Source organism: Sus scrofa, chromosome 15 (assembly GCF_000003025.6).
Source record: "Sus scrofa isolate TJ Tabasco breed Duroc chromosome 15, Sscrofa11.1, whole genome shotgun sequence".
Classification (NCBI taxonomy): Eukaryota; Metazoa; Chordata; class Mammalia; order Artiodactyla; family Suidae; genus Sus; species Sus scrofa.
The window spans coordinates 122,655,656-122,683,457 of NC_010457.5; the positions used below are offsets into that span (position 1 = coordinate 122,655,656).

General features: G+C 36.9%; 1 long non-coding RNA gene across 1 annotated transcript in view; it reads left to right on the forward strand.

The window, feature by feature from the left end:
* LOC110256949 overlaps positions 1-27,548 on the forward strand; it is a 465,513-nt gene extending 437,965 nt beyond the window's left edge. The window contains exon 5 of the long non-coding RNA XR_002339035.1: positions 26,627-27,548. This is a non-coding gene — a long non-coding RNA (uncharacterized LOC110256949). The remainder of the gene's footprint in view (positions 1-26,626) is intronic.

A 27,802-nucleotide genomic window follows, 5' to 3' on the forward strand; every position in this document is an offset into this window, starting at 1 on the left:
AGCTTTAGGATTTAAATCTGAATCTATCTTAAAGCAGAGCCCATGGTGTTATCTTTGGTCGTCTCCTATTAAAAATACAGTTGTAGGAGTTCCTGTTGTGGCTCAGCGGAAATGAATCTGACTAGTATTCATGAGGATGCAGGTTTGATCCCTGGCCTCGCTCAGTGGGTTAAAGATCTGGCGTTGCCATAAGCTGTGGTGTAGGCCATAGACATGGCTTGAATCCTGTATTGCTGTGGCTGTGGCATAGGCTGGCGGCTACAGCTCCAATTTGACACCTAGCCTGGGAACCTCCATATACCGTGGGTGGAGCCCTAAAAAGCCAAAAAAAATACAGTTTAACTTTCTGCAAGTTCACCACACTGATTACATGAGTTTTTACATTTATAAGATTAATATTTATCCTGACTGCAATCCATAGCATCATCGGTTAAGTGCTTAAATGTATTCTTTTTTCATCCTCATAGCAACTGGCAAAGTAGTATGATTGTTATAATCCTACATCATAAATAGGATAACTAAGGCATAGGAATTCTATCTCAGTAGCTCAAGGTCATGTGACTAAGTGACAACCCAAGATTTGATCCAAGCAATGTGGCTCCAGAGTCTGTCCTTGTAGTCACTATCCTCTACTGATATATGCTATGTGCCTTAGGCACAGACTTAGCTTCGACCTTGAGGCATGACATTCAGTATATTGATATATAATTACCTAACAGAGACACAAAATAGAGCTTCTTTGGCTGTTTCACTTCAAAATGGTTTATGCACTAGCTGATCAGACTGAAAAATAGCATTTTACTCCACCATGAGTTTTACATGTTTAAGAGTCCATTTTTCTTAGGTAATAAGACTGTTTCTCTGAAAGACCAATTTTTATTTATCCTATTATAAACACAGGTGATTTTTCAATAGAAATACAATATATGCGATGTGGGCCTAGCAAATTAAGCTTTCTGGTCAATGTAAATTAATCACAGATGGTGTGTAGGTCAAAGTGGGTTACAGCATAGCCAAGATTTCACATTATTTTCTATAAAGGTCTCAAAGTAACATCTTAGCATTGCTTTGAGTTTTAAAATAAAATAAATGGGCATCCTGCTTGCCTTTGAAGATCCTTTTGCTAATCTCAGACTGCCATCTGAAATTTTAATTAGTGATTTAAAATGTGCTTACACAAAGAACCTTGTCCAAGTTGTCTGTTTCTGCCAAATTAAACTATTAAACTAAGTAACCTAATTAAAATCCTTTTAGCTTTTAATCAATATTTTATTTACATTCATATTTCCCAGGAAGCTTGATGAGTTTTCTGGATGTGATAGTTCTTTCTCCCCATTTATCAAAGGTTGTGTTTAAAGGGGAAAGTCTCTCCTCCAGGGCCATGGAGGCAGGAACAAGCAGATGTGGGTATCTTTGGGGCAGCCCCTCCTCCCTCCCCGCCTTGGGTGCACAAGGCAGCTGGATAGAACCCCTGCATCTTCAGGAAGAGGCCAAGGCTTCTGTGATTGGAGAGGAGTGATGCTCTTCCCTCACAGAGACGCTGGCTACAAACATGACAGTGGTTGCAGGGACTGGAGACTACCACCTGCTGTCCAAACCAAGTAGATAAGTAGGTTTCTCTACTCTTTTTTTTTTTTTTTTTTTTTTTTTTGCTGTGCTCAGGGCATGTAGAAGTTTCCAGGCCAGGGATTGAACCATGCACCACAACAGTGACAATGCCCCATCCTAACCTGCTGAGCCACCAGGAAACTGCACATTTTTTTGCTTTTTAGGGCTGTACTTTGGCATATGGAGGTTCCAGGCTAGGGGTCCAGTCTGACCTACAGCTGCTGGCCTACGCCACAGCCATAGCAGTGCAGGTTCTGAGCCACATCTTCAACCTACACCACAACTCACGGCAATGCCGGATCCTTAACCCACTGAAAGAGGCCAGGGATCAAACTCTCAACCTCATGGTTCCTAGTCAGATGTGTTTCTGCTGCACCCCTACGGGAACTCCTATTCCTTGTTCTTAATAGTCACATAGTTTTATAAGATTTGTGAAAATTGTATTTTCTTTGTTCCCCTGTCCACCTTCTCCATGCCTATTTCTGCTGGAAACAGGATACCCTTTTCCCAGAGGCAACCACTCCCAGGTCCTTTTATACATTTATATATCAATAATATCTCTAAAAAACATACTTAAAACTTCTTGATTTTTTTTTTTTCTTTATAGGGCCACTCCTGACATATGGAAGTTCTCAGCCTAGGTGTCTAATTGGAGCCGCTGCAGCTGCCAATCTACATCACAGCCACAGCAATGCCAGAGCAGAGGCATGCCTGTGACTTATACCACAGCTGGTAGCAATGTAGGATCATCAACCCACTGAGTGAAGCCAGGGATTGAACCCGCATCCTCAAGGATACTACTTGCGTTCTTAACCCACTGAGCCACAATGGGATCTTCACAACTTCTTGATTTTAAAAAAAAAAAAAAAAATTCAATTTTTTATTTTCTGTCTTTTTTTTTTTGTCTTTTCTAGGGCTGCACCTGCAGCATATGGAGGTTCCCAGACTAGGGGTCTAATAGGTGTTGTTGCCGCTGGCCTACATCAAGCCACAACAATGCAGGATCCAAGCTGCGTCTGTGAACTACACCACAGCTCACGGCAATGCCAGATCCTTAACCCACTGAGCAAGGCCAGGGATCGAACCCGCAACCTCATGGCTCCTAGTCGGATTCGTTAACCACTGTGCCACGATGGGAACTCCTTGATTTTTATTTTTAAATTTTTTTCTGATTTTTATAAACTTTAGAAATACTTTTTAATCTCCTGCTACAGAGGATAGTGATTTAGCTCTCTTTAATCCCCCCTCCCTGTACCTACTCAGATACACCTACACACTCCAACCATACATCTCCTCCCAATAGAATGACAGTACAATTTTGGTTCTATAAGTATTTAAGGTTGACATTTTCATGACCTTATAAACTATTCTCAATGAAACCATGTAGTACACCATGGCAACTTTTCCTCCTCTTTATTTTACCTGAAGTTGACTGTCTTATTTCCTTAGTTTTCTACATGCCCATCTTTTTTAGCTTCAAATTCTCCCCTAATTGACTAAATTTCCCTTAATACAATAAAAAATATTGCATTGTAAGATTTTGTATTTTTGGAGCCATTATTTCGGAGCCTTCTACTCTGCTCTGCTCTGATCTAAGCTGGTTTGTTTTCCTGGGAGGTACACAGCTGCCTTTCTGCGATCATCGTGAGAGTTCTTCATCTCTTCATGGAGTCAGATCCCTGCTTTTCTGGGTTTCAGTCAGTGTCCTGGTTGTTACTCTCATATCATGGGAAAGTACATTTTCCTAGAGCTTCTTGAGAGTGAGTACATGGGAGGTAAATTGACTCTACAATGCCTGAAAACTGTCTTCACTCAACTCTTTTTTCTTTGGGCGTGGAATGTTAGGTTGATATTGTCAGGTTTAATTTCCCCAAATAATAGAAACAACCCATCTCATAAGCTCTTAGAATGTGACTATGACATTTTTCTCACAGGGGTCACTGTTCCCGACCTTGAATCTGGTCAGATTTATAACAATGGGGGAAGTAACACTATGTGACCTGTAAAGCCAGGACACACAGAATATACAGGTGTCACTTTTTTTTTTTTAAATGGCTATACCCAAGGCATATGCATGTTCCTGGGGCCAGGGATTAAATCCAAATCACACCATACACCTTTGACCTACACCATAGCTGTGGCAACATCAGATTTTTAACCCACTGCTCCAAGCCAGGGATCAAACCTACACCTTGCAGCAACCAGATCTGCTGCAGTCAGATTCTCAACCCACTACACCACAGTGGGAGTCCTTCACTTGTTATTTTTTGTTTGTTTTGCTTTGTTTTTTCTTCCCTGTGGTACACTTGGCTGTTGGAACCTAGGCAGGATGTTATGAGGACACACAAACCCCATGGAGATACCCACATGGAAGGGAATGTGTAACCAGCACCAAATCACTAGCCACACAGTTGAGCCCACTTGGAACCAGATCCTCCTGGCCGTCCAGCCACCCCAAGGAGCAGCCAAGCCATCCCTGCTGAGCCTTATTGAAATTGCACATGTGTGAGCAAAACACATGACTTGGGCGGCGGGGAGCGGGTTGTGATGGTTTCTCATGCAGCAATAGAGAGCTGGGACAGTGATGCAAATAAGTCCCTAGGAATTTTGAAGACCTCTGACTCTTAGCTTCCCATATGGCCATGACAAGCATGAAGGCATTCTAATTTCTCATTCATTTAATAGAACATCTTTAGATTTTTATGGAAGCTTTTAGAATACAATCTTCAAAGAAACTTCATAATGTTGGGTAGTGATGTAAGTCCTTTTTCTTCCATTGTGCTGAGCACCCACTCACTGGGCCTCTTAATCATGCAGAAATGATCTTACATTCATTCTCTGATGATTTCTTCCCTTATTTTCATTCTGGATGTCTACATGAATATTGAATCGCCTGAGCCAATTCCCCAAATCTCCTGTCCTGTCCTATATTTTATTATCTTTTATTCCCCTTTTTTCCCCCTATCTTTCACTCTTAGTTCTACTTTGTGGGATATTTCCAATACTTAGTCATTCAACTATTTTACTAAGATGTTAAATTTATTTGAGCATATTTTGAATTCTTCAAATTCTCTTTATTCTCTGATTTTTAAGTGTCCTGCTTTTGATTTTTTAAATGAGTGTATCATCTTTACCAACCTCTAAAATGGAATTAATAATTAACATGATTTTTTTTCAAAAAATCCTTCCTTTTGTTCTTATATGTTCTTTTTAGGTCTTCTGGGGAATCAGTTCTAGAAAAAAGAAACACATTCATAAATATGCTATTTTTATTTTTTATTCTAAATACTAAAAAACAAACAAACAAACAAAACAGAAAAACAACTTCCCAGCATAGTCTGCCTTATCCAGGTCATTTTTCTTTTCTCATTTTCTGTCCTGGTCTCTGTCCTGTGGGTTAGAGAATTTCTTTGGAAATCTAACCTCTTTGGTATCTGACTGCATCAAGGTTGGTGCAAGAAGAAATGGATTAGCAGGTCTGTCCCCCCTTTCATCAGTTGTGAGCTTCACTTTAGGGTGAGTTGGCTGCTATCCCATTTGAGAAGCCCAGGTTCAGTATCTTTGTCCTTTCCATTGGTCAAACTTACCTGGGAAGAATCTTCTGGTGCTCTCTTTGGAATGACTGACTGTCAGAGTTTCAAGAGCTGAATGGAAAAAAGAGAGTTGGAAGTCTCAACATGCAAAGTGTAAAATTTCTCCTAGTTCCCTATTTTTTTTCTGTATTTATCAAGCTCTTCAGCTGAGCTTGGTGTTACCTATTTTGGAGACTCTTTTTACCATCTCCATAGAATAGGACTTCACTCTGTTTCGCTGGGTGGTCTGTGGGAAAAGATGAGATTGTGTCTACAATTCTAACTGCTTCTCAAAGAGACTTTCCATAAATTATCCTGTTTCACATTATACCAGCTCTCTCTTTCTCTCTCACAAATACCCCCCCTCCAGGGGCCCAATACTGTCAATTATTGATCATTTCAGAGATTTACACTGCAAATTGTGTTGATTATCATTTTTTTCTATTGCTATTTTCTATTTCTGTTTTCTATTTTCTATTCTAGTTTCTCTGTTTTGCTGTTTTAAGTTGGTTTAGACCACTGATATTTGTCCTTGGGTTTTTCAGCTTCCAAAATGTTGTGTCTTTATTCTGTCCCTTTTAATTTTTTCCTGTGGGTTAGTGAGAAAAAAAAAGACATCAAAAATTCTTTATTTTCATTGTATTGGGTTTTTGGAAGAAGCAGAGACAAATATTGGTATCATTTAGGTATTTCTATGTGGCAAACCACCAGACACTCTAAACTCAGTGTCTTAAAATCATATTTAGTATTTCTGATATCCCCTGAGTCAACTGAATAATTCTGGTGATCTGAGCCAGGTTCAGCTGGCCCCAGCTGGGCTCACTCATGTATTCCAGACTTGGCTAGAGTCTGGCTGGTGTAGGCTGGTTTCATTCTTACATCTGGATTTTGACTGGCCGTTGGCTGAAGTGATGAGGATGAAGGTACTATGGATGTTCTCTGAGCCTTGGTCTTAGGATGGTTCTGATGATGGGGTTTCCAAGAGCAAAACTGGAAGCATGCAAGTCTTGTGCTTCCAAATGGCGCATCATCACTTCTACCATATTCTATTCTCCAATATAAGTTGTAAGAGCAACCCAGGTACAGGTAGCAAGGGCATATTAGCAGGAGGAACTACAAAGTGAAAAGGGGCTTTGAGACAGGGAGTGGTAAAGAATTGAGGATATTCTTGCAACTAATCTATCACTTGTGTTAAATTCATCAGTTTTCATCAGAATTTCCTCTGGTAGGCAGAAAAAGTGTACACTCCACCCTGAAAGAAATATTTTGAGCCTGTAAATATGTCTTCTTGCATGGCCAAAGGGACTTTGCAGATGCGATGGAAGGTCTTGAGATGGGGAGATGATCCTAGATTACCCTGATGCACCCAACATGGTCACAAGCGTCTTTATAAGAGAGTGGGAGGAGAGTAAGGTCGGAGAAGGAGCTGTGATGACAGACAGGGAAATCAGAATAATGTCATTGCCAGAAGGGAACCACAGTCAAGAAATGCAGTTTCTAGAAGATGAAAAAGGCAAGAAATGGATTCTTCTCTAGAGGCCCCAGAAGGAATACAGCCATGTCAACAACTTGATTTTAGAACCTAACATATCCAACCCTGTAGGGTAATACATGTATGTTGTTTCAAGCTATTAAGTTTGTGGTAATTTATTATAGCAGCAATACGAAACTAATACACAGTCTCTTTAATTCAGACATGATACCCACATTAGGATTTTTACTGTAAAGCTTCTATTATTATTTTTGTGAAAAATATAATCAATTTATAAAGCATTATATCCTCATTATAAGCACTAGCATTAAGATATATGCTAGCTTTACCCCACCAAAACATACAAAAAGACATAAAAAACACATAAATATGATCATTAAGAAAATTATTTGTTCATATACTACAAGGAAGTTATATATAACAACATTTCTCACTTTCTTTGACCATGTTGCTCTTCCATAATGGAACATTAATTCACCTTTTAGTTCATCCAATAAATATTTATTGAGCCCATATTATGCACCAGGCATGTTTGAACAAAAAAGATGAGGCCTTTGCCCTTGTAGAGCCTACATTCTACTGCAGAACACAGATTCTAAGCACATTTTAAGAAGTGAGGGATAATTATAGGTTCTGATAAAGGAAATATAAAGTGCTGTTCTAGAAAACACCTGGGGATTGAGGTGGAAAAGGTTTGGGCGTGAACTATGTGAGCATTTCAGGATATTAGTTTCCTGGAAAGGGGTGATTTTGTACTCTCATATTCTACATGTTTTATATGGAAATATTATTCCATGTCTTTATGTGAAAATCCTCCAGCTTCCTGATCAAAATTAAGTAAAGGAGATTCCATGTTCTGTACCTTTTGAGTCCATCTCTAAATGCTATTGATTATTGTTTATGTATCTTCTTGTATCCCTTCTTTCTTTTCATCCTCAATTTCCTATCCAGGCTAAGAGTCTTCTAACCATGTGAAGTGATTTTTAAATTTTTTCTGCCCCCAGTAGCCTGCACGGATGTAATACCCTCCTCCTGGTAAGTTTTAGCAGATTTTCCAATGATTGAGAAATGAAGTCTGAAGATCAGTGTCAGGATCCGAAGCCTGACAGGAGATTCTAAGATGTTTCCACAGGCACGGGCAGCCATACTTTAGTAGCTCCTTCACTTTGAGGAGTGGTGCCTTATTTTCACTTTAGAACAATGCAAATGTTCTCCTTCCTTAGAAGCAACTGTGTGCAGGAGGACCTTAAATAGAATATGTGGTTCTCCTTTCCTAGTTCCTCATGCCCTTCTTGCTCCAAGTCTCCCTTCTCCATGATCCCTACCAGGAGCATGCTTGAGAGCTGTCAAGCGGGGCCCAGAAAAGGCATAAGCCAGCAGCCTGTCTTCTCCAAACTGCCAATCCATGAAGGTAAAGAGTAGCAAGTTTACATCTGCCTTGGGAGTTCCAGTTGTGGCTTAGCAGTAACAAACCCAACCAGTATCCACGAGGGTACAGGTGTGATCCCTGGCCTTGTTCCATGGTATTGCTGCGAGCTGTGGTGTAGTTTGCTGATGTGGTTTGGATCTAGTGTTGCTGTGGCTGTGGTGTAGGCTGGCAGCTATAGCTCCACTTTAACCCCTAGCCTGAGAATTTCTATATGCCTTGGGTGAGGCACTAAAAAAAAAAGGAAATTTACATCTGTCTTAATCTTGTCTTCATGTGTCCCCTCTCCCTCCAAGTGCTGTCCCTGACCGGTTGTGCTATGTTTAGGTGGGTGTTCATATACTTTATATCACCCCATGATGTGTTTTAGAGTCTGAATGTATTTCAGAGATTACTTAATCCAAAAACATCCCTTCATCAAAGTGATGAAAATTAAGTAAAGGAGATGTCACATGACTTGTTCCAAGTTACATAGCTAGTTGGTGACAAATTTAGGATTCAAATTTGGGATTCCTGACTCATATTCCAAGTCTAAACAACCATATTGAACTTCATGCCATGAAGACATTTGTTTCAGACAAGTAGAAGCTTTATTAATTGTAAACATCATATCAAAAATATGATGTTTGATATTATGATATATTCCTAGATTTCTTTTACTTATTCGGGGTATGAGGAAATTTTCCTGGTAGCAATTGTGGACAATAAATTCTAAGTTATTTTTTGCTGGTTCTTCCTTAGTTAACTTGTGTGTCCTTGATTGCCAAAAATTCATTATCTTTTCACTGTCTCTACATCCAGGCAATTTTAAACACATGCTTTGTAAATTCTTTTTGTTTCCTCTGCAACAATTTCCACTGTCCTCATTACTTACAGACTAGAAAAAAATAGCCATGCTTCAGAGCAGTCCTCGAAGGCTACCCCTTAGGACTTCCCCCCTGTAAATTACAATGTTCTTTTTATTTGGCATATAACTTTAAATGTAGACCTTCCAGGAATAAATTACATGGGGGTCTACTCTGGCTAGCTGCTCTCAGAAACACTTTTCAAATTGTTCCTGAGCAATATCCTTCTTTGGCAGTCCCCAAAGATTGCAGGAAATCATTAGATAATAACCACTTCCACTATACTTCCCTTGTCTAATCAGTGCATGGTGGCCATTAATTTATTTTATTTCTCTTATTCTGACTTTCAAAAACACCTTTAAAAAAAAACTCCCTTGAAACAAATCACCCACCACATTCATAGGATAGTGGAATGTAGAGAGCTAACCAAGTGTTATGGTGACTCTTCATAGTGTCATGATCAAAATTAAACTATACTATTCATTACCAAGCTTGTCTGGTTGCTTTTATTTTGAGTTACATCAGCCCCAACAAGGAATGGCATGTGTCCTATTTCTCTCATTCCCTGAACTAAGGAAGACATAACTAATCAATCACAGAATCCTGTTGTAAATCTTAAGAATCTTTCTTAACACAGACCCTGGGTAGTACCTACAAAATGATCGTATTGTATATGTTAATTTAAAACCCATTCAGTTAATCTATATTTTAGCTATTCTTTGTATTATAAAGAAAGTACAGATATAAATTTTTAAACATAAAGTAGGAGGTGATTAAAAATATATAATGCTATTATTACTGTCCTTTCTTTTACCTAGTGACTGTTTTTAGTTTACAAAGATTTCCCAAGAATTCTTCCCTTTGTGTAAAAAACCTTTCAGTACCTTAATATTCTCACTGGTAAAATTATAGAGTGAAGTGGATTAAGTTTCTCAGTTTTAAAAATAAGAGGGTCTATTTTTTCTGTCAAAGAGCATTAGCTAAGAAAACACATGTAATAGTCACAGAAAGTTAACATTTAAGTTGGAAGAGAAACTGTCAATTAAAAAAAAACTCCCTCAAAGAAATGTCTCTGAAACTATTGTGAGTATATAAAAAGGAAAATTATAGTTTAAAGTTATATAATTGCATCAACAAACAGCATCTATGTAGAATTAGTGCATAATCTGTATTTCTATCATTAGTGAATATGACACCTTTTGATGGAATCAGTGCCATCATGTAACACATTTGTGAATGAGGCTTAATTACTCAAACAGCAACTAGATTAAACACACACACACACACACACACACACACAAACAAAAACAAAACTAGAAAACATGGCTAAATAGGGCAGGTAAAAGGAAATATTTGTGTACTGGAGTCAGGAAGCATAGGCATTCTTCCTAGAATTATGCTTCTAATTTTCTTCCACCCCTTTTCTGCTCTTTCTTGATCAGCAGAGAAGGGAATGCGTTTCAGTGGGGGAGGAAATGGAGAACATGATCCATTGAAGTTTACAAATCTCAATTTGTAGAGAATCTGTCCTGTTGAAGAGAGGTGGAGATTAGGTTGACCTTCCTCAGCAGTTTCTTGGATAGAGAAAAAAATTTAAATAACTCAGGGCAGGCAGGCTCAGAATGACTACAGTATAATACCCCAGGAAGTCTAACAGGAACAGGAATGATTAAACGCAAAGCCCCCAGGCAGAAATTAGCTTTAGAAAGCTCCTAGCCAGCTCTGTTTGTGATGGGCTGGGTATCACCCCAGGTTCAGTAACAATCAAGGGAGCCTCAGAGATAAATCGAACCTTGTAAAATGAATGAGGATAAGCTTTCTCCTGCAGATACAGTTTAGGCACACCGCACTTATGAAATAGTCCTATTCCTGATTTTTTAAAATATGTTTTTGGTACCAATTTTATAGTAGATATTGGTGCTATCTAAATCAGAGATAAACACATAAGACACAAGACAATTGTATTTAATTGTAGATTTTTTTTTATGATGCAAAGCTAGCGAAAATGTTTTGTTTTAGAGTTAGTCTTTATTTATGAATTGTAGATACATAAGGTGTGGCAATCTTTAAGGATGTTACCAGCATTTCAATTTCTCCTGTGGGATTGCCCATCTCTTATACCATGAAATGTGCTTTGGCCCCTGGAACGTGATGCAGAAAGAGACTGGAGTGAAGGTTTACTTCTGGGCAGAGCTTTGGTGAGACTGTATGAGGTAAACCATGTACTTTCCCCCATGCCACGGCGGCATCCTATATGAGGAGCTTCTCTCATCTTGAGTCCCTGACTGGGAGTGACATGAGGCAGAGATGCTGCCGCCAATCTAAGAGACTGATGGAGCAAGAGTGAGAAATATGTTTCTGTTGTTTTAGGTCACTTGGATTTGGGAATTGTTTGTTACTGTAGCATCACATAACTTATTCTGGTGGATATGAAGGCTTTCTTCAGTACATAGGACAGTAGCAGAATTGCATGATGCAGAACTAACAGCAGAGAATATTAGATTGAAAATCACCTAAGTCTAACATTACCTCTTCTCAATACGCTGCAGTCAAGTAAGTGCAAGTCTCTTGAGTGGTTGGCGCTCTATTTCCTAGCACTTTGTGGATGCTCCCAAGTCTTAGAAATGAACAGATTGATCTGGGGTCCAGTGGGGGAAGAGAATCAGATTCAGTGACTTGATGTGGAAGGCTAAATGGGAGGAGGGGCCAGGCTTCCTGGAACACATGTTAGAGAAAATGAACAGTTCTGTAAAGGGAGTTGTAAAGATTGCTAAATCAGTTCTGAGGTTTGACAACTCAAGTAAGTTGGTAGTTCTGTATATGGAGGATCCATTGTAAAGGAAAACTGTAAGAACAACAAAGAATCAAATTGCATGAACAAAAGGGCCACCCTAGCCAGACTTTCCTAAGTATCAAGTCACAGTATGTAGCTTCTTCAGTCACTTTTGTGAAATTTCTCAGATATTTGGTTAATCTAACCATAGTTGCTTCAAACATAGATGAATCCCATTAAAATGACACCTTTATGTTATCAGCTCTGCATTTTAACTACTTGTCATATTATTATAGTTATTCTTACAGTTATTAAAATTCCTGTTTCCTTTGGTTTCAAACCTTATCTTAGTGATTAAGATGATCTGGCATGTGCTTAGAAAGCTTTGGATCCATTTGATTCATGTCCTAGTAATCACATTGGAAGCATCAGTGCTTCTTTAACTCCACGTATTATTCACATTGTAATTCATTCTTGAAGAGTCATGCTTTCCAATTTTTTGACATCCACTTTTTCTTAGTTGCTTTTTGATAATTTCTTAAATTTGGCTTTAGCCTTTGTAGACACTGCTTTTGTTCATACTATGTAGTCATACTCCTTCATTCCAGAAACATTTGTAGAGGCCTTTTCTACTTTTCTTCTGTCTAGAAAACAGAAATAAAGAAAAAGATGGTTAAGTGGATAGAATAAAGAAGCTATAAAGTTATATCTTATCCTAAATAAGGTAAATGATATTTGATCATTCTGTGCTGTGTCAACACCTCTGTTGTAGGTATGTGCATATTAAATGAAAATATGAAAACACAGGGACAGGCATTTTGGGATATATTTCTCAAATATCCATACTTTGTATTTCCAATATCAGCTTTGAAATTCTACAAATACTCCCTACCATGAAGAATGCATGGCTGTCTTGGGACTCTACAGAAATTTCTTCATAACTCTGTTTATCAATTATTTGATTGCATCACATATGTGTGTGTGGTTTGTGTTCCCAGCAGATTTGGCACTTATTAAAGTCAGTGACAGTATCTGGTTTTCTTTGTTTTCCAAGTGCCTGGTACTAAACTTGACTCTGGGAGGTGTTCAGTAAAACTGATTCTTAAATGAAAGATTGAAGGTGTGAAAGAATATTACATCTCCCTGACTATATTGTTTCTCAAGTTCAAGAATGATATCTTGGGAGTTCTCTTGTGGCAGAGTGGGTTAAGGATCCCATGTCACTGCAGTGGTTTGGGTCACTGCTCTGGGTGCATGTTCGATCCCTGGCCTGGGAACTTATGCATGGGCATGGCCAAATTTTTTTTTTTAATTAACAAGAAGAATATCTTATACTTCATTGAATTCCTTCCTTAAATATTATTTATGGTAGCCAAAATATTTCATAAAGAGCATGAGAGAATGAGGAAAAAAAGTTCCAGGCAGAGTTTTTGTTGGGTTGTACTTAAGATTTAGAAATCTTGGTTACCTTTTTTCTTTGTCAATAGCCAGGGGAAAAACTAGAATAACACATTACAGAAACCAAGGCTTTATTTATTAGGATCTTGGCAAAGAAATCAATTTGATTTCTGGTTCAGGTTTCCAAAAGTTGGCCACAAAATTATTTGAGACATCTCCAATAGAGAAGTGATATCAGTGTCCCTTTTCCTGGAATCTGGGTGAGCTCTTAATTGCTTCAACCACTAGTGAACATGGTAGGAAGGGCAGTATGTAACTTTCAAGCCTAGGCCAGGAAAGGCTTCCACTTTGTTCACTCTAAAACTTGTTCATGAAGTACATTAACTGCCATGTAAGAAGTATGATTAAGAATTCCCGCTGTAGCACAATGGGATTGGTGGCATCTCTGGAGTGCTGGGAAACTGGTTCAAAGGTCCATCCCCAGCCTGGCACGGTGGGTTAAGGATTGGGAGTTGCTGAAGCTGTGGCATAGATCACAGCTGCGGCTCAGATCTGATGCCTGGTCTGGGAACTCCATATTCTGAGGGCAGCCAAAGGGGGAAAAAAAAAAAGAAGTCTGACTAGCCTGAGACTGCTGCATTGAAGAAACTAAATACAGAAGCTCCAATAGACAGCACCAGCTGACTCTCAGCAAGCAGTCCATGAGGCATCTCCAGGCAGCCAAAAAGTTAAGACTTCCCATAGTTTCAGTCCAAGCTGAAATTTGACTGCAGTCCCTTGGGAAATCCCAGATGAGAACTTCTCAGCTTCACTCTTCCCAAATTCCCAACAGACAAAATTGTGAGCAAAATACATGGTAAGTCATCGAATCTTGGGGTACTTGTAAAAAATAGATAAGTAAAACAGATTTCACTGGGCTTTTCCCATGGTTAATATTTTTCATTGGACTTAGCCTTCTGATACACTGGCCATTCAAGGTGCAAACAATTCTTGCCAGTACAGGGGTTAAATCATCAATAAAAAAGGATTTTGTCATTATGACAACAGAGCTACAAAGTGGGAAGAACACTTAGCTGTCATCCTGAAGATCAGAATTACTTACAATTTGACTTACTCTAGTTATTTTAACTCTTTGGCCTCAGTCCCTTCAACTATAAAAAAATATTTTAAATAGAAATTGAAAATCTGAATTAGATTTTGAAAATGTTCCTTACATACCATGATGTGTTGGCAAATGCTTATCAACTGTTTTTCTGAGAAAAATCAAGTCCTAATGTGTAGAGGCTGCCAATTTCTATGGTGTAAATACTTCCCATGTGGACAGTTTCATGCAGTTAACACATCGCTGAGCACAGAGTTGGGAAGAGTTGCTGATGACTGGCTCATATGAGCCAGAACTGGAGAGCTCCAGCATGTCATTTTCTATCTTTAGTGTTATGACTCTTGAAAAATATATGAAAAATAAAGACTTTCATGAATTATTTTAATTTCCTGAGCCATTTCTGAATTTTTAGAATTTATTATATATGTCATTTATTTGACATTTAGCTGCATCTTTATCTTAGGCATTTTTCATATTTATAGCTCATTATTTTTTTAAGTTAAAGATTATTCTATAACTGTTTGATATTTATGTCTTATTTTTTAAGCTAGAGCATAAGTTATGTGAGAAGAAATTTTTGTATTGTGCCTCTCAGTGTCTCTACCATATCTTGCACTTTTTCAGTAGATGCCTGTTAAACAGTTTTTCAATGTGTAAGTGATGTTTAAACATTTCCCTCACTTTCCTGTGCTGAATAAATTTAGCTTAATATTTTTATTTACATTCATAACTAGCAAACAATAAGCCTATTTGGCTATTTTTCTTGTAAGATTCTATTATTCCAAATGACAAATGTTTAAAAAAAAAAAAAACAGCTATTTTAAATTACAGACTTCAGGAGTTCCCGTCGTGGCGCAGTGGTTAACGAATCCGACTAGGAACCATGAGGTTGCGGGTTCGGTCCCTGCCCTTGCTCAGTGGGTTAAGGATCCGGCGTTGCCGTGAGCTGTGGTGTAGGTTGCAGATGCGGCTCGGATCCTGTGTTGCTGTGGCTCTGGTGTAGGCCAGTGACTACAGCTCTGATTCGACCCCTAGCCTGGGAACCTCCATATGCCGCGGGAGCGGCCCAAAGAAATAGAAAAAAAAAAAAAAAGACAAAAAATAAATAAATAAATTACAGACTTCAAATACAATAGTAATTAACGAGGGGAGAAATTGAGAAAAAGGAATATTTGGTAGAGGTTTATATTAAGATAAATTCTTCAATAGGTCAGTTTATAACATACCTACTTTTTTCCAGTATAATTTATCAGATTGTGAATACCAACAGAGCTGCTGATTTAAAGAATAATTCTCTATTTTATTGTTTACAGCACAAATGCCCAATCTGATTGCAGAATATGCTTCAAACAGCTGTTAAAAGGTTCTTTGGTTCATTTTTGTTTCTAAGAAAGGGAATATTAATATTGTTGAATGTTAAAATTATGCAAGTGACATTTATTGTGGAACATAGTATTAATTACTAACTGAATCAACGAGAAGAATAAAAAGCAACTGTTTGGTTCAAACTACAAGGTTAGGGAAATTTATACATGTGTATCTGTGTTTATTTTCTGTTCCTCTAATATCTTGCATCAAGATAAACCAGTATTCATCAAAATGAACAAGTTTTATGGGAAATCAGTGCAATTCAGGATTCTTGCCCAAATTGGAGTAATTTAGATAGAAATGAATTACCATGGTGCTTGTCCCAGGCCTCTCACAACATGCCCAAAAGTGTTCGTTAGCTGTCCCCAGAGTGGATCAGGACACCCAAACTGACAGTATCTGGATGATGACAAATAGCCACAGCATTGCCAGAAATAGAGTTGATTGATAAGAGTACTCATATTTTCCAAACCAAGAAATCCAAGACCAAAACTGAAAAAAACTCCAGAAAACAACAAAAACACCCCCAAAAAACAAAAGCTGAACAACCCCCCCAAAAAACATGAATTATTTCACTTATATATGGATGCTCTAGAAAATGAGTAAATAATGGCTCCATTTACATTGAATTTGGATTTATGGGTGTTAGTGTTTTTCAAAAAGAAAAAAATAAGTGAAACATCATGAATGTATTATCTAGGAAGCAGGTTGAAAATCAATAGGAGAACAGTACAATCTAATGTTAAGGATATTTTCTCAGTGCCATGTCTGATTTTAAATGATTAATAAAATGGTGGAAGAGTCATAACATGTGCATACATTTCATTAAAAAAAGACTCCTGTGGAAGAAGTGAAGTTTATGTGTCCTGTAAGTATTGGAAACGCATATTCTGACCACAAACAGTGACTTTGGGAGGCAGAAAATTGTCAGAAAATGCTGTTAGCTTTAACAAATATCCCTGTACCCTGAAGTATGGAATAGACATTGGAAGACACAGATAAGAAAAGGCCTTATCAATGGCTAACTTAGAGGTAACCAGAAGAGATTAATGACTTACTGACAAAGGAGTCTCTTCAGTGCCTGAGATTCTTTGAAAGACCATTGCACCTCCAAGAGGCAAAGGGGTATGAATGAGAGTGAGAGGGGCTTCTTAGTACTTGAGAATGATTTAATTTGAATTCCATAGCAGGCTGGAAGCTAGAAGCTGAAATTTAGTGGATTCCAAGGAAATAAAGAAAGGCAACATTTATTGTATGTCATCTTGTGCACTGAAACCTATACCCACCACATTGATTTTTGGTGTATGTGTGGTATGATTTCATGGGAAATTTATTTTCTCTGAGAGGTGGCATGACATCTAGAGGGGGGATAGGATTCACTGCTCATTGGCAAAATTTTGGTGGTGTTTAATTTTGATAAACTGAGTACATTAAGTTCTTCTTTTTTAAAAAAAATTTTTAAGGTTGTACCCGTGGTATACGCAAGTTCCCTGGCTAGGAGTCAAGTCAGAGCTGCAGCTGCCAGCCTAAACCACAGCCATAGCAATGTAGAATCCAAGCTGGTCTGTGACTTACACCATAGCTCACGGCAATGCTGGATCCTTGACCCACTGAGCAAGGCCAGAGATTGAACCTGAATCCCCGTGGACACTAGGCGGGTTCATTATTGATGCACTACAGGGGAACTCCCATGTGTAAGTTCTAAATAAAAAAAAATAAAGAATGAAGGCCTCCCCAAACCATGTACATTTACATAGTATATAATAGATGTATCACATTGTATCAATATACACATGTCCATATTTTAATATTTAAAATAGCTAATCCTTCTTTTGCAAATATTTTCTTCATTTCTGTGGGTTGTCCTTTTGTTTTTCGGGTTTCCCTTGCTGTGCAGAAACTTTTAAGTTTAATTAAGTCCCATTTGTTTATTTTTGTTTTTATTGTCATTACTCTAGGAGGTAGATCTGAGAAGATACTGCTATAGTTTATGTTGGAGAGTGTTTGGCCTATGTTTTCCTCTAAGAATTTTATAGTATCTGGTCTTATATTTAGGTCTTTAATCCATCTTCAGTTTATTTTTGTGTATGGTGTTAGGAAGCGTTCTAATTTCATTCTTTTTTTATCATTTACATATATATATATATATATTTTTTCTACTGTACAGCATGGTGACCCAGTTACACGTACATGTGTATATTTTTTTTTCTCACATTAAGTGTTCCATCATAAGTGACTAGACAGAGTTCCCAGTGCTACCCAGCAGGATCCCATTGCTAATCCATCCTGAAGGCAACATTCTGCATCTACTTTCTTTTTAGTATACAGAAATGTGACTGATTTCTGAATGCTAATTGTATATACTGCTACCTGAATTTGTTGATCAGTTCAAGTAGTTTTTGGGTTGAGTCCTTAGGGTTTTCTATATATAGTATCATGTCATCTGCATAGAGTGACAGTTTTACCTCTTCACTTCCTATTTGGATGCCGTTTATTTCTTTTGATTGTCTGATTGCTGTGGCTAGGACCTCCAAAACTATGCTGAATAACTGGTGAGAATGGACATCCTTGTCTTGTTCCAGATTTTAGTGGGAAGGCTCTCAGCTTTTCTCCACTGAGTATTATATTTGCTGTGGGTTTGTCATGAATGGCTTTTATTATGTTAAAGAACGTTCCCTCTATACTCACTTTGGTAAATGTTTTGATCATGAAATGGCTGTTGGACTTTGTCAAATGCTTTTTATGCATCTATTGAGATGATCATGTGGTTTTTGACTTTTCTTTTGTTAATGTGGTGTATGACATTGATTGATTTATATATGTTGTACCATCCTTGTGAACCTGGTGAATCCCACCAGGTCGTGGTGTATGATCTTTTTGATATGTTGTTGGATTTGGATGACTAAAATTTTATTGAGAATTTTTGTGTCTAAATTCATCAAAGATATTGGTTGGTAGTTTTCTTTTTTGGTAGCATCTGTGTCTGGTTTTGGAATTAGGGTGATGGTGGCATCATAGAATGTCTTTGGGAATGTTCCTTTTTTTTCTACCTTTTGAAAAAGTTTAAGGAGGATGGGTATAAATTCCTTTTTGTATGTTTGGTAGATTTCTCCTGTGAAGCCATCTGGTCCTGGACTTTTATTTGTAGGGAGTGTTTTTATGACATATTCAATTTCATTTCTAGTGATTGATCTGTACAGTTGATCTATTTCTTCTTGATTCAGTTTTGGCAGGCTGTAAGTCTCTAGAAAGTTGTCCGTTTCTTCTAGGTTGTTGAATTTGTTGGCATGTAATTGTTCATAGTAGTCTTTCATGGTTTTTTGTATTTCTGTAGTATCCGTTGTGACTTTTCCTTTTTCATTTCTGATTTTGTTTATTTGGGTTTTTTCTCTCTTCTTTTCAGTGAGTCTAGCCAGAGGTTTGTCAATTCTGCTTATCTTTTCAAAGAACCAGCTCTTGGTTTGATTGATTTTGTCTATTTTTTTTTTTTTGAATCTCTGTTTTATTGATTTCCTCTTTGATCTTTATGATTTCCTTCCTTCTATTGACTTTAGGTTTTGCTTATTCTTCTTTTTTTAATTCATTTAGGTGGTGGCTTAAGTTGTTGAATTGAGATTTTTCTTCTTTTTCAAGGAAGGCCGGTATTGCTATGAACTTCCCTCTGAGCACTGCTTTTGCAGTATCCCATGGATTTTGAGTGGTTGTGTCTTTATTATCATTTGTCTCAAGGTATTTTTTAATTTCCTTCTTGATTTCCTCATTGACCCATTGGTTTTTTAGTAGCATTTTGTTTAGTCTCCATGTTGTAGGTTTTTTCTAACTTCTTTTCCTGTGATTGATTTCTAGTTTCATGCCATTGTGGTCAGAGGAGATACTTAAAATGATTTCTATACTCTTAAATTTGTTGAGATTAGCTTTGTGCCCAATATCAATTCTTGAGAATGTTCCATGTGCACTTGAGAATAATGTATATTCTGATTTTTTTGGATGTAATGTCCTGAAAATGTCAATTAAGTCTAACTTTTCTGTTGGGTCCTTTAGGATCTCTGTTGCCTTATTGATTTTCTGTCTAGAGGATCTGTCCATTGATGTGTGTGGGGTGTTAAAGTCTCCTACTATGATTGTATTCCCATCAATTTCTCCTAATTTCATTCTTTTACATCTGGCTGTCCAATTTTCCCAGCACCACTTATTGAACAAGCTGTCTTTTCTCCATTGTATAATCTTGCCTCCTTTGTTATAGATTAGTTGACTGTAGGTGTGTGGGTTTAATTCTGGGCTTTCTATCCTGTTCCACTTATTTCTGTCTTTGTGCCAGTACCATATGGTTTTGATGACTGTGGCTTTGTAGTATAGTCTGAAATCCAGGAGCTTGATTCCTCCAGCTCCATTTTTCCTTTTCAGGATGTCTTTGGATATTTTGGGTCTTTTGTGCTTCCAAACAAACTTTAAAATATTTTGTTTGAGTTCCATGAAAAATGTCCTTGGTAGTTTCATAGGGGTTGCATTGAATCTGTAGATTGCCTTGGGTTGTATAGTCATTTTGATAATATTGTTTCTTCCAGTCCAAGAGCATGATAGGTCTTTCCATCTGTTTGTGTCATCTTTGATTTCTTTCATCAGTGTCTTATAGTTTTCAGAGTATAGGTCTTTTGTCTCTTTAGGTACGTTTATTCCTATGTATTTTATTCTTTTTGATGCATTGGTAAATGGAATCATTTCCCTAATTTCTCTTTCTTATCTTTCATCATTAGTATATAGAAATGCAGCCCATTTCTGTGTATTAATTTTGTATCCTGCAACTTTGCCAAATTCATTGATGAGTTCTAACAGTTTTCTGGTAGAGTCTTTAGGGTTCTCTAGGTATAGTATCATGTCATCTGTAAATAGTGATGGTTTTTCTTCTTACTTTCCAATTTGGATTCCTTTATTTCTTTTTCTTCTCTGATTGCCATGGCTAGGTCTTCCAAAACTATGTAGGATAGTAGTGGTGAGAGTGGACATCCACATCTTGTTACTGATCTCAGTGAGAATTCTTTCAGCTTTTCACCATTGAGAATGATGTTAGCTGTGGGTTTGTCATATACAGTCTTTATTATGTTGAGTTAGGTTCCCTATATGCCCACTTTCTGAAGGAGTTTTATTAGAAATGAGGGATGGATTTTGTCAAAGGCTTTTCAATGCATCTATTGAGAGGATCATATTGTTTTTATTCTTCAGTTGGTTAATGTGGTATATCACACTGATTGATTTGTGGATATTGAAGAATTCTTGCATCCTTGGGATAAATCCCACTTGACCATGATGTACAATCTTTTTGATGTATTCTTGGATTCGGTTTGCTAGTATTTTGTTGAGGATTATTGCATCTATGTTCATCAGTGAAAATTGGCCTATAATTTTATTTTTTTGTGCTATCTTTGTCTGACAAGGGATTAATCTTTAAAAGTTATAAAACCTTATGTAGCTCAATACCAAAAAAACAACCCCATCAATAAATGGACAGAAATCTAAACAGATGGTTCTCCAAAGAAGACATACAGATGGCCAAAAAACACATGAAAAGATGTTCAGCCTCACTCATTATTAGAGAAATGCAAATCAAAACCACTATGAGATATCACCTTACACCAACCAGAATGGCCATCATCAAAAAGTCTACAAACAATAAGTGCTGGAGGGGGTGTGGAGAAAAAGGAACCCTAGTACACTGTTGGTGGGATTGTAAATTGGTGTAACCACTGTGAAAAACAGTATAGAGATTCCTCAGAAAACTGAAAATAGAATTACCATTTGATCCAGCAATCCCACTCCTGGGCATCTATCCAGAGAAAACCATGACTTGAAAAGATACATATACTCCAATGTTCATTGCAGTACTTTATACAATAGCCTAGACATGGAAGCAACCTAAATGTCCATCAACAGAGGAGTGGATAAAGAAGATGTGGTACATATACACAATGGAATATCACTCAGTCATTAAAAAGAAAGAAATAATGGCATTTGCAGCAACATGGATGGACCTAAATTATCATACTAAGTGAAGTCAGCCAGACAGTGACGCACCAACATCAAATCCTGTAACTTACACTTGGAATCTAAAAAATGGGCACAATGAATTTCATTGCAAAACAGATACTGACTCACAGACTTTCAAAAAATTATGGTTTTCAAATGAGACTGTTGAGGGGTGGGCGGTGGGGGGATGCGCTGGGGGTTTAGGATGGAAATGCTATAAAACTTGGTTGTGATGATCATTGTACAACTATAAATGTAATAAAACTTATTGTGTAATTTAAAAAAAGAAATAAAAGGACTTAGGATACAAAAAAAATCTAATCCTTTTTTAAAGTTTGCATCAATTTCCCACACTACACATCTGTATGCTGTACAGATTATTGAATTTTTAAATGTCTGTCATGAGAAGAAAACTATTCACTAATGAAGGTCATGTCATGTGCTTGGTAATAGAGGAATTGTCTACTGTTTAATATGATTGGAGAGAGATAACAAAGGAATGCATTAATTTTAACCAGTCTTATATTTCTCTCTCTGTGCCTCTATCTACCTACCTACCTATCTATCTATCTATCTATCTATCTATCTATCTATCTACCTACCTACCTATCTATCTATCTATCATCTATCTCTATGTCTATCTCTGCCTACCCACTATAATACTTTCAAAAAAAGAATATTACTTTTGATTTCCTGAACCTACATTACTCTCTCTTTAAAATTCAACCAGCACAAAAAAGTTCTATTTCCAGGGACACCACTGAATGTGAAATCCTTTTTCAGTCAAAATAAGCTAATTATTATTCTTCTCTTGAACGGAGGCAAATGAACAGCCAATACTTTTTGAAATCAGAGCTAGAATATAAAGATGTTTAAATACAACTTTCATTTACACATGAGACCCTTCACCACCAGTTCTTTTTGTGCTAGAGAATGTCTACAAGGCAATACCAAAATATTTCATCCACTCAAGATGGCTTAATGAAAGATTTTCTCAAAGTTGATTTTCAATAGAGTTCACATGCCACACAAAACATAAGCCATATTTAAGGTTAATTTTTTTTTTTCATTTTACAGCTGCACCGGCATCCTGTGAAATTCCTTGGGTTAGGGGGCTAATCAGAGCTGCAGCTGCAGGCCTACACTACAGCTATGGCAATACCAGGTCCTAGCTGCATTTGCAACCTATGCTGCAGCTTGCTGCAATGCCAGATCCTTAACCCACTGAGCGAAGCCAGGGATTGAACCCGAATCTTCATAGACACTATGTTGGGTTCTTAACCTGCTGAGCCACAATGGGAACTCCAATCCAAATATTTTAAATGGATTTTTTAAAGTTTTATCTGAGATGAAACACATTCACAATAATCAGATTTTTATTTGAGTTGATACTATTTTACAAAGCATTCTTTTTAAAAAGTAAATTTGATGAAAAAGAGGAACAGCTTGTTTTTTCAAAAGTAATTGCCCATTAAAACAAATCTCTTCATTTTAGAGAGAGAAAAAGAAACACAACCAATCAAAACTCCTTGAGAAATGGCAGCAAAATATTTGCTCTTTGGCCAAGGCACCAAATTGTATTTTGACTTCATTCTAGATACAAAACCACATCCTCAAGCCATTGACAGAGCTGATTCGCTATACCTCTTACCAGCTGATTCCCTGGGAACAGAAATCAATCAAAATTGATCACCACTGTGTATTTGATCTAACTTACTGGTCAATGTAATAACCTAGTGAAAGGCCATCAGCCTTATTTCAGTAGGAAATCAGTTATGATTGATTAAATGTATCAGCTGGTAAGCTAAGGGATTAGTTGACTAAACCTTTCTTTATAGACATAAATTTTGATTTTCACCCTCTTGCTCAGGGAGAGGGAGTTGATCAAAAACATATTGAAAGGCAGTCATCGCAATGCTGAGGATGTCTGTTTCTTGATCAGAGTGAATGATAACTTAAATGTATTCACCTTCTGAAAATTTATTGAGCTTTATACTTATGATGTGTGTAGTTTTCTGAGTGTAAATTTTGCTGAGGTATTTAAGTTTGTTTTTTTTTTTAAAGTCAGTATCCTCTAAGATGCCTTGATGTGATTTTTATCCTGAGGTGTTGAAATTGATTACAAATGACATTTTGATGCCTCTTGTATCATTATTCTCTGACTTGTGCCCAAAAGCGTAACTTTTTCCGACAAAAGATTAATTATTGAATACAGTTGTGCTTGCCTCTGTATACTTTTATATTCCATAGCCTCTTGAAATAATTTAATTTAGCTTTGTCAAATTAATATATGAGTAGGTGATTATGATTACTTTGAATACTTTGATTTGTGTGTTTAATTTCAAATTTATGAGACTTATCCCCATCCTTGAAAATGATTGTTTTCCAGGTAAACACAAAGGAGAGTAAATGCAATGAAATCTTAACCACAGGTACATGAATATTTTTCACATATTTAAAATACCACCTCAGGTATTCATAAGAACTTATAGTTCACAAATTCTGAAATGTTTTAAAAAATTCTGATGAATAAAAACTTTCCATAGGATCCAATTTTTTCATAAAGTCTGATACTCATAAGGCATTTTTTTCCCTAAGATTCTGTGAATCCTGAGACTTCTTTCCCAGAAATATGTGGATACTTATGGGAATCTTTCATTTACTATAGTAGTTTTTTACCTTAAAACAAAAACAAAAACAAAAACAAAAAAAACCTCCTGCAAATCCCCTAATAGCATAATGGTTAAGGATTTGGCATTGTCACTGGGGTTTGATCCCTGACCCAGGAACTTCCACAAGCCATGGGCACAGCCCAAAACAAAACAAAACAAAACATTATTTTCAGTGTACCACAAAAAACACAAATAGTCTATAATTTTGTTGAACAAAATAATGGATAGAAACAACGGTCGGTGTGAAAGACAATATAAATTTTATTCATCATTATCATCATGTTACCACATGGCTATGCTTATTGATTTCTCTGCCAAGCAAGATTCTAAGTGTGTCATCTGTATCCATTCAATCATGAGTATTAACAACCCTATTAAGTGGTCACTTGTATTATATTCATTTTACAAGTTAAAAAAAAAAAAACAATAACAATAGCAAACCTGAGACCTGACGGTAATGATAACCACAAAATTAAGACTAACCTAACTTCTTAGAGGAGGGAGAAGAAGGGATTGTGGTAGGGCACATAGGGATTTCACAGGTCATTTCTTTTTCTTGCACTAGGTTGAGAAGAGGTATGCAAATGGATGCTATATCATTCTCATACCTTTCAGTTATTTATAAATGTTACTTTGTATCTACACACTATTTTTTGAAAAAGAAAACCTAAGGCACAGAGGGGTGTAGAAGTGTTAGTGACAGCATCTACTATACAACACTGCACCTCACCTTCATTTTGGTGTGTCTCTAATTGAAAAGTGTACAAGTTTAGTTACTTTAACATAGAAAGGGAAATGTGCTATAAATGTGGTGTTTCTACAATATTCCCCAATTCTCAAAATACTACAGTAATTTTAGATTAGTAGAATCTGGGAGCCAGAAAGAACACATCTAGTTATGATGCTGAAGTTAAGGAATCTAGGTTAAGGTATTGTTCTAGATCAAACGAAGAGACTTCAGTTAGATTGAAAAGATAAAAAAAATTCTTTTCAGGAAGCCAGGTTTAGGGATTCTAGATGGCGAAAAGATTAAACTTGGGTGGGAATAGGGAATGTGGGAAGATGAAGGGAGATAATCCAGATTGAAATATTGACTTAGAGTCTAAATTGCTCAGATAGTTAAAACACTTAACCAACTAGAAGAGATCTAAAAGAAAGGTACTGCAAGTAACTTTTTCATAGGACTCTGCCTTCTCTCATCTTGAAAAAAAAAATTAAGTGAGTAAGACATGGAAGTCTCTCCTAGCTAATGTCTAATATTGATTTGAATACATATGAGTATCATTGCCAATCATTCAAAGGCACATTAACAAGAGGAAAAATGAATTCCAATTTGCTGACTTATTTGGTACATTATTCCAAAAATATTTAAAGTAATTTATCAAAATGTATCTAAGTATACTTATTTTACCCATGCAAGAAAATTAGGACATATTCATTATTTAAAACTTCCACAAGTGTCCCACTTGGGAACAGTTGAATTAAATGCAAACTTTCAGCCTTTATGCTGAGAGGAAACAGAGAGTCTGAAGGTATAACTGTTCTGGTCAGATTTAGCATGAGACTATTTTAAGTAAGTTATCCTTTAATTACAGCTGTGATGAGTATTCCCACTCCAGCATGAACTGGGGTCCAATAAACCAATTCCAACCCCCCCTGGTTACTTCTTTCTCACCTCCAATCTCTCTCAGGCTCTTTCAGAGCATTTTTTTTAATTAACAATTTTTACAGTTTGGGGGACAGAAAGGTCTTTTTTATCATTCAAACTGATGTCATTAGAAATGTATAAGCACAGGGAAATATGCCACAGGATATTTCAGAACTGAACAATCATTTCAGAATTATTTTTCCCACTGATTTGGTTGGAGATATTGAGTAGAATGGTTTTCAGTAAGTTAGAGGTTGGTAGAAACAGGCCAAATATAAATTCAGCTAATTCTTATTCAACTTAACAGTCAACAACGACACCAAGACAATGATGTGCTATTCACTCTACAGATTCTGCGTGTAAAATGTGGTATTGAGTTTCTCTTAAATTTTAACTGACGTTCATTATTTCAAGTAGATGATGTGAAGAGTAATAAATAAACTGAAGTCTATAGTCCTGGGATCTAAATTGCCTAATTAACCTGTATTCTGGCCCCAAATATTCATCCTGTTCATCCATATAAAAAAAAAGGAATTAATATAGTTCAATAAATTGGTGATTAGAATAAACATTTAAGTATAATAAACACGTAAATGTGCAAAAGTGGAAGTTAGGAGGTATTCATTTTAGTATTGTTTTAGCTGCTTTGAGAAAGACCAAATGAAGGTAGGCTGAAGGATTTCTTTCTTTCTCATGTACAGACTCAGTTGGAAATTGGTCCAGGGAGGTGCAACATCTCTGCTTTATAAGTCCACCAGGCCTGAGGCTGCTTCTGCAGTGTTGGGTGTCCATCTCATCTTGCAGTGTGTGGTCCTCACGAGGATGGTCAAAGCTGGCTTACTCCCACCACGTCTATATCCATCACACACTGAACAGAGGAAAGATGGAAAAAGTATGTAACTTTTTTATTTTTTAAGAACATAACCCACAAGTTTCACACACCAATTCCACTCATCCATTGCCCAGACCTCTGTCATATTGCAATAGGCGGTACAGAGAAGTCCAGGAAATGTAGCCTCTGGGAGAAGGGCCATATCCATGAGGAAGAGTGGATGGTTGTTTTCCTAAAAGGAAGAAGGGTAGAATGGCTATTAGGGGAAAACTATCAGCCTCATCAAATAGGCAGCTAAATCTTGAAAAGGACTTTAGTTTTATAGAGCAGGAAATTAATTCTATTATGATACTATCATTTTTCTACGACCTGCAATCAGCCTTAGCTTATTCTCTGGAATTCATTCCTACTTCCTGACACAACCTCTACAAGACAGAATTTGGTATATTTGGAGGAACCATATCTGCTCCAAATATTTTTCTGCAACCTGGCTTTCATAGCTTCTGAAATTTTCATTAATTCTTTAAAGAAAGAAATGTATATTTTGAGTTAGATTGACCCAAATTTGAAACCCACTATCTGGTGACCTTAAGGAAATGCCTTAATATCTTCGAATATTCATTTTCTTCTTTACAAAATGGAGTGGTATTACCTCCTTACATGGGATTTAGGAATACTATTTGAAAGCCCTATGGAGTGTAAGTATTAATGTATCTTCAGATAACTCATTTAAATACTGAAGTAGGAGCGGAAACAAATCTGACTAGCATCCATGAGGACACAGGTTCAATTCCTGGCCTCACTCAGTGGGTTAAGGATCTGTCATTGCCGTGACCTGTGGTGTAGGTTGCAGAAGTGGCTTGAATCTGGATTTGCCGTGACTGTGGCATAAGCCAGCAGCTACAGCTCTGATTTGACCCCTGGCCTAGGAATCTCCATATGCTGTAGGTGTGGTCCTAAAAAGGCAAAAAAAAAAACAAAAAAAACAAAAAAAACCTTAAGTATATATTAATAAATTAAGGTAATATCTGTAAAATATGCTTAG